This window comes from Periplaneta americana, chromosome 2 (assembly GCF_040183065.1).
Source record: "Periplaneta americana isolate PAMFEO1 chromosome 2, P.americana_PAMFEO1_priV1, whole genome shotgun sequence".
NCBI classification, from domain to species: Eukaryota; Metazoa; Arthropoda; class Insecta; order Blattodea; family Blattidae; genus Periplaneta; species Periplaneta americana.
In genome coordinates, this window is record NC_091118.1 from 9,891,452 (window position 1) to 9,907,875 (window position 16,424).

At 32.4% G+C, this 16,424-nt stretch overlaps 2 protein-coding genes across 3 annotated transcripts in view; both read right to left on the reverse strand.

Annotated features, from left to right (window-relative positions):
• LOC138713138 (ankyrin repeat and death domain-containing protein 1A-like) overlaps nucleotides 1-16,424 on the reverse strand; it is a 72,523-nt gene that overhangs the window by 46,769 nt on the left and 9,330 nt on the right. The window contains exon 2 of the mRNA XM_069844940.1: nucleotides 11,964-12,055. The gene's annotated coding sequence lies outside the window, so the exon portion shown is untranslated. The remainder of the gene's footprint in view (nucleotides 1-11,963; nucleotides 12,056-16,424) is intronic.
• Nucleotides 1-16,424, reverse strand: part of LOC138713020 (26S proteasome non-ATPase regulatory subunit 10-like) — a 139,056-nt gene that overhangs the window by 9,557 nt on the left and 113,075 nt on the right. The window lies entirely within an intron of this gene.

Below are 16,424 nucleotides of genomic sequence, written 5' to 3' on the forward strand. Positions count from 1 at the left end.
TCTTACAAATGTAACACTCGAGAGGTCCAGGATACAATACGAAAAATGACCACTTTCCTAGTAATTCGTCCTGGACCCCTCGCATATTATATTAGTAACTATAACAAGAGAGGAGGAGGGCTAAAACAGTGCATTACAATAGGATATAAATAGGGAAACAGGCCTATGTATGAAACGAATTTTATGTTGAAAGTAGCCTAATTGTGGCTGCAAACTAAAACCACGTATTTAATCACTATATAAACATCTCACATAAGGTAATGAAATAAAAAATGTGCCTTCTTTGGTGTAGTCCTAGCTTAAGGTTTTTTTTTCTGCAGAAATCAACACAGAAATATTTATTCAAAAACTGTTTCGCGTTTACCCATTGGCGCAACCACGGAGAGTGGTGGTTTGGATAATGAAGCTTTTGTTTTTTCAATTCATGGGTAATATTCACGATATTATATAACCAGCGGGGTAATTTGCTAGGAGACGTCGTTGCATATAGACCACTTTTACACTGAACATAAATTTGTTTTTACAAGATATACTAAAACCCTAAACTAACCTACCTTTACCTTAATCCGTAACAGGTTACGTTAGGTTAGGTTAGTGTTTTAGTATACGTTGTATACAGTAAGGTTCGGTTTAGTGTAAAAGTGGTCTATATGCAACGACGTCTCCTAATAAATTACCTTCTTGGCTTTATTGTGTGTATTAGCAATATCCTGTCATGGCAATCAAATAGGCCTAAGGAAGTTTGATTCACAGTATAGGCTGTAAACGGCCGTGATTTAAGCAGTGCCGTGTTCTTGGAAGCATGTTTCTCATATTAGCACCCTCTCCTCAATCCCTAATTAAAATTCTGGCTGTGTCACTGCCTTTAACGTTACAATGCAAGTAAATGTTAAATATTATTTCGTACACTTCAATCTTATATTCCAAGAAATATTTTCTCTGAAAACAGCAAGAATAGTTGATATTAAGATCGACCAAATACTTACTTGGAAGGTTAGGAAGATACAAAATACAGTAACTACTAAAACAAAACGGTTTAACTAATTATTTATATGATATCAAACAATCCACGTATTATTGGAAAACACAACGACTAATAAAATGTCACAAAGAAAATATAACTATATCTATTCGAGAAGGAATAACATAAACTTCCGTCTTGGTTACACAATTGCCACGTATCCACAAAACTTAGATACAATGCTGCCAACGCTAATAGTGTAAAGTAATTTCGATAAAGATGAAATGGAAGAAAACTAGATAAGTGGAAAGACTGAAACGCGATTATTTTTCACTAATCAAAAGTGCAAGGCATTAAAATGTTACAGGAGACGCTATAAGTGATAATGTTTTATATCTATTATTATCTGCCTTTATATTGGCAATATAGATAAAAATAGACGAGCATCGGCTTTTTTACTTCCACGAGATGGCGGACTCTCACACCACATCGTTCAATGTTCCTGTAATAGATGGCAGTACAGTGCCATGAACCAGAGACATCTGCTGCCAGAGGGGCAAAATACTCCAGATCCACAAGAATAACAATGCTGCACCTTCCTGGAGCTATTTGAACAGCATTGCTTTTAAACCACTACAGGTTGCACAAAACAAAGCTCTCGACTGATTCATGAGTCTGACTGGTTTACTAGAACATCTCAAATACATTAAGATCTCAATATGCCATATATACGTGAAGTTCTTATCAAAATTATAAGGAAGTTTTACAGTCGACTTCAAAGAAGCCCAAATTATTTCATTAAAGGAATTGGGGACTATAATGTAGAGGACTTCAGACTGCACAGAACGCCGTATAATTTCACTGGTGGTCTTGCGATACTGTGTAAGGAAGTACAAACAAATTTCCAAACATTTTCAAGGACATCGACGTCTTCGAATTTGTGCGAAGAAGAGATTCTGTGAACTAACAACACAAGGAACAACAACATCATAGTGCAGTCAGGGAGCCATGAAGTCCGATACTGCATCAAAATCCAATAAGAATTAAAAAAATAATAACAATTTGAACTATCTCATACCATCTAAAACACTGATTCAGTATTTAATTTTTACCTCTTGTCTTGCTCCGAAATAAAAATAGGTGAATATTACTAATATGTGTATCCTAAATCTGAATTTAAAATCCAAATTTCCCCATCACGTACTATTTTCCGGGGAAAGTGAATTGAATTTTTTACGAAAAAACTTTTTCTTTTAATTTATCACTGCTACTGATAAAATTATAACACACTAGGGATTCAAAATTTATCGTAATACTTGAAAAAATGTGTACTGGATACAAAAAGGATGTTACATAGTATAAAACACAAAAAACATAACACAAAAATATTTCTTGCGTATAATGAAAAAAATTTCGGAATTTGAACTTACATTTAAAATAATTTTCTGAATGATTCTAGACAAACATTTATCTTAGAAGAGCTGCCTGCAGAACAATCACTGGTGCACACTACCTCACGAACAATGTCAAACTCTACAGTGAACTTCATATACCCTCCCTGGTTGACCATATTCAAGATCTACAGACTACATACAGGAATAAGCTGCTTCTTCATGCCAACCCTTTACTAAGAGACATAACATAAATTAAACAAATACCTCCGTCTTTGACGGTCTTATTAATAAATGTTCTTCAGCATAACCTATTTATATTTCAATTTGTATAATCATACTTTTGTAAAATCAAAGGTCAAAGTTAACCTGGAGCTTTTAATTAAAAAAAATTAAAAGTAAAAAAAAAAAATTTCTACCGGTCTCAAAGGACATAATAGGACAAAAAGAAAATGTTAAAAAACGAAATAAAATAATAGGACAAAAATAAAATATTAAAAAACGAATTAAATAATAGGACAAAAATAAAATATTAAAAAACGAAATAAAATAATAGGACAAAAATAGAATATTAAAAAACGAATTAAATAATAGGACAAAAATAAAATATTAAAAAACGAAATAAAATAATAGGACAAAAATAAAATATTAAAAAACGAATTAAATAATAGGACAAAAAGAAAATGTTAAAAAACGAAATAAAATAATAGGACAAAAATAAAATATTAAAAAACGAATTAAATAATAGGACAAAAATAAAATATTAAAAAACGAATTAAATAATAGGACAAAAATAAAATATTAAAAAACGAAATAAAATAATAGGACAAAAATAAAATATTAAAAAACGAATTAAATAATAGGACAAAAATAAAATATTAAAAAAACGAAATAAAATAATAGGACAAAAATAAAATATTAAAAAACGAATTAAATAATAGGACAAAAATAAAATATTAAAAAACGAATTAAATAATAGGACAAAAATAAAATATTAAAAAACGAAATAAAATAATAGGACAAAAATAAAATATTAAATAACGAATTAAATAATAGGACAAAAATAAAATATTAAAAAACGAAATAAAATAATAGGACAAAAATAAAATATTAAAAAACGAATTAAATAATAGGACAAAAAGAAAATGTTAAAAAACGAAATAAAATAATAGGAGAAAAATAAAATATTAAAAAACGAAATAAAATAATAGGACAAAAATAAAATATTAAAAAACGAATTAAATAATAGGACAAAAATAAAATATTAAAAAACGAAATAAAATAATAGGACAAAAATAAAATATTAAAAAACGAATTAAATAATAGGACAAAAATAAAATATTAAAAAACGAAATAAAATAATAGGACAAAAATAAAATATTAAAAAACGAATTAAATAATAGGACAAAAATAAAATATTAAAAAACGAATTAAATAATAGGACAAAAATAAAATATTAAAAAACGAAATAAAACAATAGGACAAAAATAAAATATTAAAAAACGAATTAAATAATAGGACAAAAATAAAATATTAAAAAACGAAATAAAATAATAGGACAAAAATAAAATATTAAAAAACGAATTAAATAATAGGACAAAAAGAAAATGTTAAAAAACGAAATAAAATAATAGGACAAAAATAAAATATTAAAAAACGAAATAAAATAATAGGACAAAAATAAAATATTAAAAAACGAAATAAAATAATAGGACAAAAATAAAATATTAAAAAACGAATTAAATAATAGGACAAAAATAAAATATTAAAAAACGAAATAAAATAATAGGAGAAAAATAAAATATTAAAAAACGAATTAAATAATAGGACAAAAAGAAAATGTTAAAAAACGAAATAAAATAATAGGACAAAAATAAAATATTAAAAAACGAAATAAAATAATAGGACAAAAATAAAATATTAAAAAACGAAATAAAATAATAGGACAAAAATAAAATATTAAAAAACGAAATAAAATAATAGGACAAAAATAAAATATTAAAAAACGAATTAAATAATAGGACAAAAATAAAATATTAAAAAACGAAATAAAATAATAGGACAAAAATAAAATATTAAAAAACAAATTAAATAATAGGACAAAAAGAAAATGTTAAAAAACGAAATAAAATAATAGGACAAAAATAAAATATTAAAAAACGAATTAAATAATAGGACAAAAAGAAAATGTTAAAAAACGAAATAAAATAATAGGACAAAAATAAAATATTAAAAAACGAATTAAATAATAGGACAAAAATAAAATATTAAAAAACGAAATAAAATAATAGGACAAAAATAAAATATTAAAAAACGAAGTAAAATAATGCAAGAAAAAGAAAGTAATAAAAAACTGAACACAGTAATAAAAACCGAACTGAAATAACAAAGACCGACAGAAAATAGTAGAAAACGAAAAAAAAATGACAAAGATCGTAATTAAAAACTAAATGTAGTATTAAAAACGATATAATTTAATAGAAACGCAATAAAATAATAAAATGCGAAATCTAAATAATAAGGAAAGAAATGCAATGATGGAAAAACGAAAGAAAATAATAAAAAACCTAATAAAATAATGAAGAACAAAAATTTAAAAACAAAATCAAATGTTAAAAAAAAGAAATGAAATAATGGAAAACGATAAAATGATAAAAATCGGAATAAAATAATACAACACGAAATCAAATATAACTGGAAATAAATGATAAAAAGCTATTATGAAAGGTTGTATAAAAGCTTATATTCTTAAGAAAAAAAGAAGATTAAATTATTTTGTCTAATAAAATCCTTCTGCATAACAATTGGATTACAATATAGAAATAATATTAATGGAATTCCATTGCATCCTTACTTTACAAAAATTGAATAGCCGCCCTGAACAGGGTTGTAACCAGCAAATGCGAAATTCTTCAAAAATGAGGAAAAGCACATAACTTAGTACTGTACATACTTTTAATTTTTTGAGCAAGGCTGACAATTAGACATGTGTGCTGATTTTAACACGAGCACAAGCATTACACATTGCGCATCATTAACAACCATTATTCATGAAAAAGTCAACTTATGAGAAATTAAATACAGTATATTATGGTTTATTTAACGACGCTCGCAACTGCAGAGGTTGTATCAGCATCGTTGGAATGCCGGAATTTTTATGCCACAAGAGTTCTTTACATGTCAGTAAATCTACTGACATGAGCCTGTCGCATTTAATAGTACATTATGCAACGAGCCTATAATGATAGTAATTAAGAAGTGAGTATGGATGTTTATGAAACGAGAGCAAGCGAGTTTCATAATTTTCATACGAGCTTCTTAATTACCATTATAGGCGAGTTTCATACGACTTTTTATGCTCGACCATATTTCTAACTTGAAATTACCGGTATTCAGATGTATACATTTTATTTGTATCTGACAAGATCGGAAGTGATCTTGTTCTAGGTCGTGAATTGTGAGATGTGCACAGACGCGAAAGTATTGATTTTTTCCGAGGAATAATAATGTCATTGACCTTGATGTAGTCCCGTTAAACTTGATAATATTATAATATTATAACCTTGATTATTGAATTCGACATTGAAAAACGAGATGACAAATTGAATTTATTTGAATATTATTTACAATTAATGCTAATTATTATAGTAACAGAACATAACCTTCTGCGACAGTATTGGATTTCAGCCTCCGTGACTTTTCGCTAATTCTCTTTCGATTGCATATCCGAGAATAATCGATACTTGCGGTTTTATAAAGGTACAAAGCTGACTTCTCATTGGCTGAACACATATAAGCTGAGTTATCATTGGCTGAAGACCTGTGCTTTAATGAGTAGGTGTACTTTAATGACATGCATTAAAGGACTGCTACCAGGTGTATAATTTGTACATTTCGGCATGGTCGAGCATAAACACAATTAAATGCCATCGGCCGGTATCGCACCCGCAACCCCGAGCATAGAAATCCAGCGCTATACCAACTGCGCTACCGAGGGCGACATGAGAAATGAGGGTTACAACCTTCTTCTAGGCTGCTATTCAATTAAAGACATTGTAGGATTCATTATTTTAACTTGAAATCGGCAATCCTGACAGGACACACTGGGTTCATATACAGCGTGGCCTTCATTTCGCCACGATCATTATCTTGAGTATTTTCCAGATCATCTTACTTTGTTACGAATTTCGATCTTTCAGCATCTTGTCATAAAACCTAACACACTCCATGTCACAATTTTGTCTTACAGTTAGCATAGGCTAGCTCTAATTCTTTCAACGCTGCTTGATAGGAATTTCTCTTTTGATCATTTTATCATATTCGTAATAGAAAATACTCCTTCGTACGGATGTTTTTCTTCCTGGCAGACAGAGAATAAACTCTACTACACCACAAAAATTCTGAAAATTCAGGCATTTCTGAATTATTAACGAAATGTGTATCAATTAATGCATAAAATATCACTGAATTTAGGTTATAATTGACCAATATTTAAGCATATTTTAACCTTAAAAGTTGTTATAATAACTTAAGTGCTATTTTTAATAAAACGATTGTACAGGGATATCATTTCATTTTTACTTTAATTTTTATTGTACCTGAGTTTTTTAATGTACTTCACTCTCACCCCTTCTACTAATGAAGTTCAACCGTCCTCCACACAGATCCAAGACTGCATATACAGTCATAGTAGCCTTACCGTCACAGTACGTTCCAAAAATATGTTCGCGTTTTCCAATGACGAAAGAACTTTCAATATTCCATCATTTTCGCACAGGTACTATCGTCCATTTGCCTACGTCGCATCCCGGTTTTCCCCACCAGCTTCTATTCGCCTCTCTGTAAAGGCTAGTGGCTGGGCTGTCTTAGCTCTTTTCTGAGAACATTAATTTCTGTTAGGAATTGGAGTCTACGTAATATTATACCCATACAACTGTTTAAAATAACTTAAATAAAAGGGCCTCGTTAAGTAATTAACTGTCACGTGATTTCCCTCCTTTCTTCGATCCTACGACATAACCACTTGGACGGACAGTAGATAGCATGTCTGAGTAATTTTATCTTTTCGGATCGAGCAGAAGTGAAGATTGAATGTACAGTACGTAAGGTACTCTTTTACAGAGTAGGTACAGAATTATTTCAACATGAGTTACTAGTACGAAGGACGAAACTGATAATTGGAATTACACACATTAGAACTCAAGCCTGTATCGAAATGAACCGCCACCATTTTGAAAAATGTGTTTAAATATCCATATTATGATTATTTTTCAATTTAACTTCATTCTCTATATCAGGTGTCTCAAGGCCAACGCATAAAAGTTGTTACAGAGAGCGAGTCTAGATAACATAGTCAGCTGAAGAGATAAGCGCAGTACCCGAAGATAGCCGATCTGATTCATGTCACACGCATGAGCGAGGTAAGTTGTAACTGTCGCGGGAGAAATGCCACAAAGCTGCACTTTTGAGTTGTACTGTCACTATAGACGGTTGTTTTCGGAAGGAATTTCTTAAGTAGTTTGCAGTAATAATAATAATAATAATAATAATAATAATAATAATAATAATAATAATAATAATACATTTATTTTCTAATTATATACTATCAATGAGTAAAAAGAAGACATCTGAAGCATGAAGAACCATACATGTTACGTAATTATTTAAGCACAAGGAACCTGCCACTTTACTCCATTATCTCCTGGCCTAGTTGACTCATAAGTGGTGCCTTGTTGGTATCACTTGTGAGGTTCAGACCTGTCTTCGGACAGTTGACCAAACAATAACAATATTTCATTTCTAGGAAAAGTTTTTGGTATCGCTCTTTTTTTGAGTTTATACTATATTTAATAAAATATTTTTAATTGGGTTATTTTACGACGCTGTATCAACATCTAAGTTATTTAGCGTCTGGATGATATGAAGGTGATAATGCCGGTAAAATGGGTCCAGCGCCGAAAGTTACCCAGCATTTACTAGTATTGGGTTGAGGGAAAACCCCGGAAAAAACCTCAACAAGGTAACTTGCCCCAACCGGGATTCGAACCCGGGCCACCTGGTTTCGCGGCCAGACGCGCTGACCGTTACTCCACAGATTTGGACTATTTAATAAAATAAAATTCAATTAGATAATAATAATAAAATTACAATTAAACTTGTTGGTTATTAAAGTAAGTATTCTTACGTTACGCTAATATTAATATAGACTATTAATTACAATAATAGTTAAATAATATATTTCGTAATGTTTTCAATAATTAAATATAACCTAAACATCTTAGAAATTCACAAGCAATTATTTTAAATTAGAACTATTCAAATCTTAAATCTGGTCTGAAATTCTTTTCTCAAGTCCTTCAGTACATCTTTATATTTGTTACACTGGTCTTGATTCAAATCAGGTAACAATTTTAGATTAATAAAGTGGTAACATTTATCCACTGAAACTTGCGTCTCCCACAATTTCGCTTTCCCTATGAAAGCTTTTATTTCTTCATACATCTGCGGTAATAAGAACATTCTTTCCTCGGAGATGGACACAATGACTGACTGTTATATCGTAGCGGTTGCAGATGTCTACTCAAACGTCGCGGTCAATGACGTCATCCGGAGATACACGAACTGATCCTGCATCTTGTTCCACTCTTACATTGAAAAAGAGAAAGAGGAGGAAGTGCTCTGAGAAGGCCCTATTGAGACGTCTGCTCTATATTGTACGCTAATGTGTTGTAGACAGTATAATATACATTGCATAATGAATACGTCCACATGGACAGTTCAGTTCGTGAGTATAAAAACACTTAGGCCTAGGGCTATTGTTAATACTTTACTGTATTCTGATTAAACAAAAACCTAATTAAAATTATCAAACTCAAAAGTGTGATATTTCCTATTTTACGTAAATGGATGAACTACTTTTCTTCCCTCCTATAATTAGTAAAGTGATTTGTTTGTATATTACGCCATCGAACTCCAGTCGTGGAAGGGGGTAGCAACCGTTGATCCAAAGGTATAGCCAGGTTAATATCAGAAATGTTAGTAAAAGTAAAATGATGTCCTTGTATTACCGGGACTTTGTAAAATAGCGGTACCGTCCCGTTCGACACGGTCTGTACAATAATCATACAGCTAATTTGGATAGTTCAAATCAGTATTTGAAAATCCACGTCACGTAATGTGAAATTAACTAAAATCTTAAAGTAAATATGTGTTTTAATACACAGTTTTCTACTCTTAATTAGATTAAGCCTATGTGAGAGGGCATCGTCTTCATTTGCATTATGTTTGATCTATTGGCAAGCCCGTTAGGCATTGTAAAATGTGCCAACATTGTTGATTTTCTGTTAACTTCTTATTGCACCCCTGTCGCCCACCAAGCGCTACACAGGGCAAGCAATCACAAACCTGACAGCTGCAATTCTTCATATTCACCAGTTTTGATACCCGGTGAGTTCAACAGCATTGATTAATTCAGGGCTGGGCACCAGGAGCGAATCCAAACTCTAAACTGGGACGCTTAATATTGATCCATCACGGCATGAACGCTGCGCGGTGTTCGGTGGGGAAGAAAGGGGTTGAAGAGAAGTCACATGGCTCCCCGTGAGAGAGTAGAATTCGCTCTTGGTGCCCAGCTCTGGGTTAATTGAAAGGAAAGTTGTTATAAGCACTGATGAAATCAGCTGCAGTTTACAATGACTCGAAGGAAGTCGGATGTCATTGACAAGCTCTTCTACGAATTAAAAATCATGTCCACTACAATACATTTAATAGATTTTAACACATCAACTTTTTATGCAGAATAGTTATTAAAAGAAAATTTAGTTTATAAAAACTACCACTAGTAGGCGCATAAATAAACTTCAACAATAGTTTGTTAATAAATAATTGGAAATATCATTAGTTGACAATTTCAATTTGCTCTATGTAAGGTGTAATAATAATAATAATAATAATAATAATAATAATAATAATAGTCGATATATTATGTCTAATACATTAAATGCCTTACTCCAAGAAGAACCAGGCAACAACTGCGACAAAATCAGCAAAATCCAGTCGATTATCTTTTAGTGAAAGAATTATGATACAAGAAAACTGAAATCCATTATTGAAATGCAAACACTATTGTATATCTGCAAATTAGAAAAAAACTATAAAATAATGAATATAGTGGAACTATAACTATTATGACAATGCAATCTACAGACTATGTCTAAATTTGTTTCATCACACTTAGTCCATGTATTAGGCTTAGAATTATATCTGTATATTAAAGAAAATCCTCACAGTAACTTAAAACAACGTTTCTAAAACTATGGTCCGCGGACCACCTGTGGTCCTCGAGGTCTGACCTTGTGGTCCTTCGAAAAAGACAGAAGAAAAAATAAAATTCAAACGAATTGCATATCACACTAGCTGCAAATCTCTGAATTTGTAAATGACACATGGCAATCGCCTTTCAATTTTAATCCAAGTACTGACATTTTATGAAATTCATTACCCTACCCGTCTATCGACTTCCCACTCTACTCTCAGCAACAAAAGAGGGATTTAAAGAACTATGAACGTGGTGCTTCTCGCCATCTTTTCCTGCACATTTGGCGCCGCACCTGTAACCTAGACAGGGTCCACCCGAATTCATAGCAGAGGACCAAAGTAACTTACTGAATCTTTTCACGTATTTATGACTTTCTTAATAGTCTGCACATTGATATGGGAAATGGTCACATGCTGTACGTCGTACACCAAAATAGAACGTGCCAAATTGCATCTTTACTTGTTTCTGCGTTATTTCTTTTTATTTCTGTTTTTTTTTTTTTTTTTCAGATAACGATATAAGAAATTTTACACTCCGCCTATTTTAAAATCCGGGCGAATCAGATCCAGAAATTCAAATTACAATACTTTTCTAAATATTTTTTTTCGTGGCCAATCACAAGTAACTTAAAAAAGATTCTGTGCATTGTCGATTCGTTTCTTGCCTGTGAGCACTTATTTGTTTGAAATCCTTCTTATGTGGTACACGCTAGTAGTTGTCCATGTCTCTGTTAAACAGTGCCCGTTATACACAATGAAAAACTGGCTTCGATCCGATGTTTGAAAAGAAAGGAGCGTGATGATGCGATTCATTTAGGCAGTGCTAATAGTTCAGAAGCTGTGTGTGAAGAAATATATTAATTATAGTGCCATTAATGAAATATCTAGACGTCCAAATATTGAACTGTGAAAGAATCGGCAAGCTCATCCATCTCATTAATTTGAGTACCAACATTTTTTTTTTAGTTAATAAGTTAAAGATTATCCAAACTCTAATAGGCTTGGATTATTTAAAAAAAACGAAAATGAATTTTCTTCTATTAACATAAACTTAATTACTTAATACTAATATACAATTAATTGAATTATAAATTTATTTTAATTAATTAATTCTATTTTAAAATATAAATAAAACGGTATTAAAATATGCTACAAAAATGATAAATTTGCTTTCGAAGGGAACAAGAGTAAGGTGGTCCGCGGAACTGTTCTGAATTAAAAAAGTGGTCCCCACTTCAAAAAGTTTGAGAAACGCTGGTTTAAAATACGACTTCAGCACTGATATTTATACTTACTCTGCAAGGAAACGTGGAGAGTTACAAGACTGGAAAGAAGTGCGCAGGGAATGCTGAAGCTGCCAAGGCAACGAAACTGACGAATCAGGAAACTGGAACCAGAATTCACTGCATCACACACACAGCTTTTATGGGAACATATTTACACGTACGCTATACTTAAACTGAATAAATTATAAGTGAACGAGATATGATACAGTATATTTCGTGTACAAATCCAGACTGCTTCCTCTTCTATGTTACTGAAAGCGTGCAACGGTCTGCCGACAAATTACTGATAGCATTGGTTGATCGTTGATTGAAAGAATATGAATCTCGGAGAAAAAATATAGTAAGTGTGCTATCTTTAATGAACTCAAAAATCTTCAAATATTATCTGAAATGAGGAAACTATCAACTTTGAATGCTTAGGTTACATCTAGGCCTAATCGTGAATCATAGGAAATGAGGCAGATTTGTGGCGTTTGACTGAGCACTCTACAGACCTGGTTTGTAACACGTCACTGTGGTAAAGAGATATGGTAACTACACAGAATGTAAGAAAGAAGGATAATAAAGTTTTCCTTCGAACTATTGTTTCAATAAGGAATGCTAGAACTGTTGCAGGATGCATAACTTACCAATATCAACCCCACTTTCTATGAAACACAATAAGATGCGTTACAAACACTGGATAGCAAAGAAGCTGGAAAATACTTCAACAGCCAAGCCCGCAATGCAGCAAACAGCTACGGGATTCCCAACCACAGCCCACAACGCAAGGTCACGTGATTGCTGTAGCAGGCTTTGGAGCATGATCAATAAATAAGCCATTAAGTCTGTGACGCGACTGAATCCCTGGCTGGATGAACAGTGAAACATGTCACGGAGGAAGACAGAAATGCAAATAAATGTGAAGGAAAGTAGAAAATAAGTGCTAACGGATGTTGATATAGACTGTGACTTACGATAACGTATCAGTGGGTACACGGTCCACAGGTTTACCAATTATAACTTGACGTATGGTGACCATAATTCTTTAAATAACAATTGTTAGCTAAAAGCGGGTCAGATGTTACTAGTCAGTTCGCCTTCATCTGTTCTGGAAATGAGCAGCTTGGGTAGCTAACCATGGAAACAAGAAGTTGCTCTCCAGCAAATTGTGATGAAAGCAAACAACATAGATACCGGTACAGACGGAATGACATGCAGATGTCACCTCTGGCAGAGCTGATACACATTTTGTTAAGCGGGTCGTAACACAAACACCAGGACTGGCAATGGCTCTGGCTACTAGAAACATCAACGACTCCTTTCTAGGGAATATTTTCGGGTTACCAACCTGTGCTGAGGTTTATTAGAGGCAGCTGAACTCGAATTCGAAAGCCTCAAATCTCATGTGATTAGCATGTATGTGGAGGAAAGCCATCGTAGTGTTCGTGTATGGCTCGCTTGTCGCCCTCATTTCTCAGAATGTTTACCTCACAACAGAGAAATATAATACTGCCCATGTGCCACTTTTCCACACATTCATTAATATTTGATCAATAGCTCCATGGTAACCACGGAAACAACACAAACATGGAGTTTTCTACGCATGATATTGATAATTGTAAATCAATACTATGTGCAAGCCCCGGTCGTGGGTTGGAATCCAGGTCAGAGCATAACACTTACGTTACCGTCAATGTTTATTCTCGACTGTCTTCTGTATGTTAAGCGTAATGTGCATAATCTTCCCACTATTCATAATTATTCAACCCATTGTGAAGCAGCTTGACACTCCACTGAAAGCTCGTCAATACTATTACTAGTAATTTATTATTATTATTATTATTATTATTACTATTATTATTAATAATATTATTATTAATATTATTATTATTACTATTATTATTACTACTATTATTATTACTATTATTATTACCATTATTATTATTAATACAATTATTATTATTATTATTATTATTATTATTATTATTATTATTATTATTACTATTATTATCTGCAGATGTATTAAATATGCTAATTTGCATGGATCGAACTAGGATCCATTTAATGCGTAGTATATACTTTTTGAGTTTTTATGTCAGTTTTATTATTTATGCCATTTGTTAAGATATGTATCATACTATTCTAGTCATTTGCATATTTTTACAATACTGCTTATATGATTCCAGTCTTCATTTATATGATTCCATTAATTCATTTTATTTAATTGCCATTATTTTAATTATCTCTCTGTGCTAATTTTAATAATATTTTGTGCTATTTATTATGTTGCATTTGGTCAATGATTAATGTTGGCTATTACATTGATTGTATTTCATCTCACTGCCATTTTCTATCATTCATTCTCATCATCATTTCTTGTTTTGTTTTGTTTTGTTTTGTATCGTGTGCTGAGCTGTAATTGGCCTTGTGCTGTTGTTTTGCACGTTAATATTCTGAATAAAATAAATAAATAAAATAAGTGAAATTAGTATTATTGTTATTACTATTATTATCATTACTATTATTATTATTATTATTATTATTATTATTATTATTATTATTATTATTATTATGGAAACCATTTGGTTTGATCTGATCATTCCCATAAGCAGCTCCCCTGGTGTAGATCCATTGACATTCGTGGCAGTGTGTTGCCTCAGCAAGAATCTTGATAATCGAACTTCCCACGACCGATAGAGCCTCCTCAACGAGTTCTGCACTTCAGGAACTTGATGTTCGACTGATCCATTAGAAGAGGAATTGTACGGGGCTCGAGTGACATGTTTAATTCCATTCCGTTGTAGGAACGTATTGAATTCCATTGAAGTAAATCGTGTGCCATAACCAGTGACTACCGTTGATGGCAATCCATGCATGTCTAAAATGCGTCTGAGTGACACAATAACAGTTTGGGAATTTGTAGAGTTAAGCCGCACAAGTTCCAACCATCTTGAAAAAGTATCCACTTAAACTAGGAAGTTTTGTTTGTGGACCGGCCCAGCCAATCCATTATCAGTCAAATATATAATTTGGATTCTTTTCCCCACGATGAGCCAGTTTGCTTAGGCAGCTTTGGACGTGGCAGCTGACAAACTGCACAGGTTTTAACAATACTCTCAGCTGACGCACCAAAACCAGCCACCAAACATATTTAGCTACGACCTAAACTTTACATATTGAAAATTTCTGGATGGCCGTTATGGAGCAATTTAGTACCTACTCTATTTTTGAAGACTGGGCGGTGGGGAGGGGAGAACTAATCTTGAGCCCCATAACAGACAACCATCTTGTACTGACAGTTCCAAATGTCTACGAAATAATGACTCAAGCTTTGCTCTGGGCCAATCATCTTGTACATAAGCAGGCCTATGGACTCTTGAAAGAATGTCATGCTTGGCAGTTTCTGTAGCTATATCAGATGATGGTGTTGGGAAAATAGACGGATCTTCCAAGAAAGCAATAATATTCGGAATCGCAGTTGTAGCATCTGGATAGCTACTCAAACCATCAACATTGCGAATTTGAATTTCTGGTCGATGTTCGAGTCGATATCATATGCTTGTAATGAAAGACATCAGGGTAACATTCCAGGCGATACTACATTCATCTCACCTCCTTTTTTTATTGTAGGCTACTTTTCTATACAAACCTATGTATGAGACATGAAATATCTGTGCAGATCCTATAACGGACACCATATTGTCAGCCACCCTTCTCTCTCTACTCCGCTGCTTCGAGCGTAATTTTTCAAATAATGTAGGCTATCTTCTTCTGAAATAATGGAAATTTCTTACAATTATGTATAATTAAATATTAGTGTTTAATATTGTATCAAATTGCCCCCCCCTGAAATATATTCAAATTTCCTCGCGCGTCAATAAAAAGTTATCGTAAAATGATACAAAAACTATGCAACATAATCCGCCACTGTTCAACGAGGCGATAGCTAATGCATGCAGGTAACATGATCAGTTATGTTAAACTCATTGTTTAAACATTAATTTCACAAAAGCTTAAAACAAAAGAACGCATACTTATAAATCACAGAAACAACGAGCGTTCACATTCTACCTAGATCAAGACAAATGACTACACAGACCTTGAATTCACTGATTTCTCCGCTAACTTGTACCATTATGCTGTACACAGCCTGCACACTATTTCTATCATAAGGTGGCGACACGAATCTCCCAGCAACACTTGCAAACGTTTAACATTATCCAAATTACCCAGCTATTCAAATTACCCTATGGCCTATGGGTGAATTCAGAAAGGCGTATAGAGTGTTAGTTGTGAGAACTGAGCCTGAGGGAAAAATACTTTTGGGAAGGCCGAGATGTAGATGGGAGGATAATACTAAAATGGAATTAATTGATTAACTAGTGGACTTACTCGTGTTAATTATGTAAAATTTGTGCGGCTTACAGCTGTTTCAGTGCTTCACGCACCATCCTCAGAGCCTACTAGATCACGGCGTCATCTCGAACT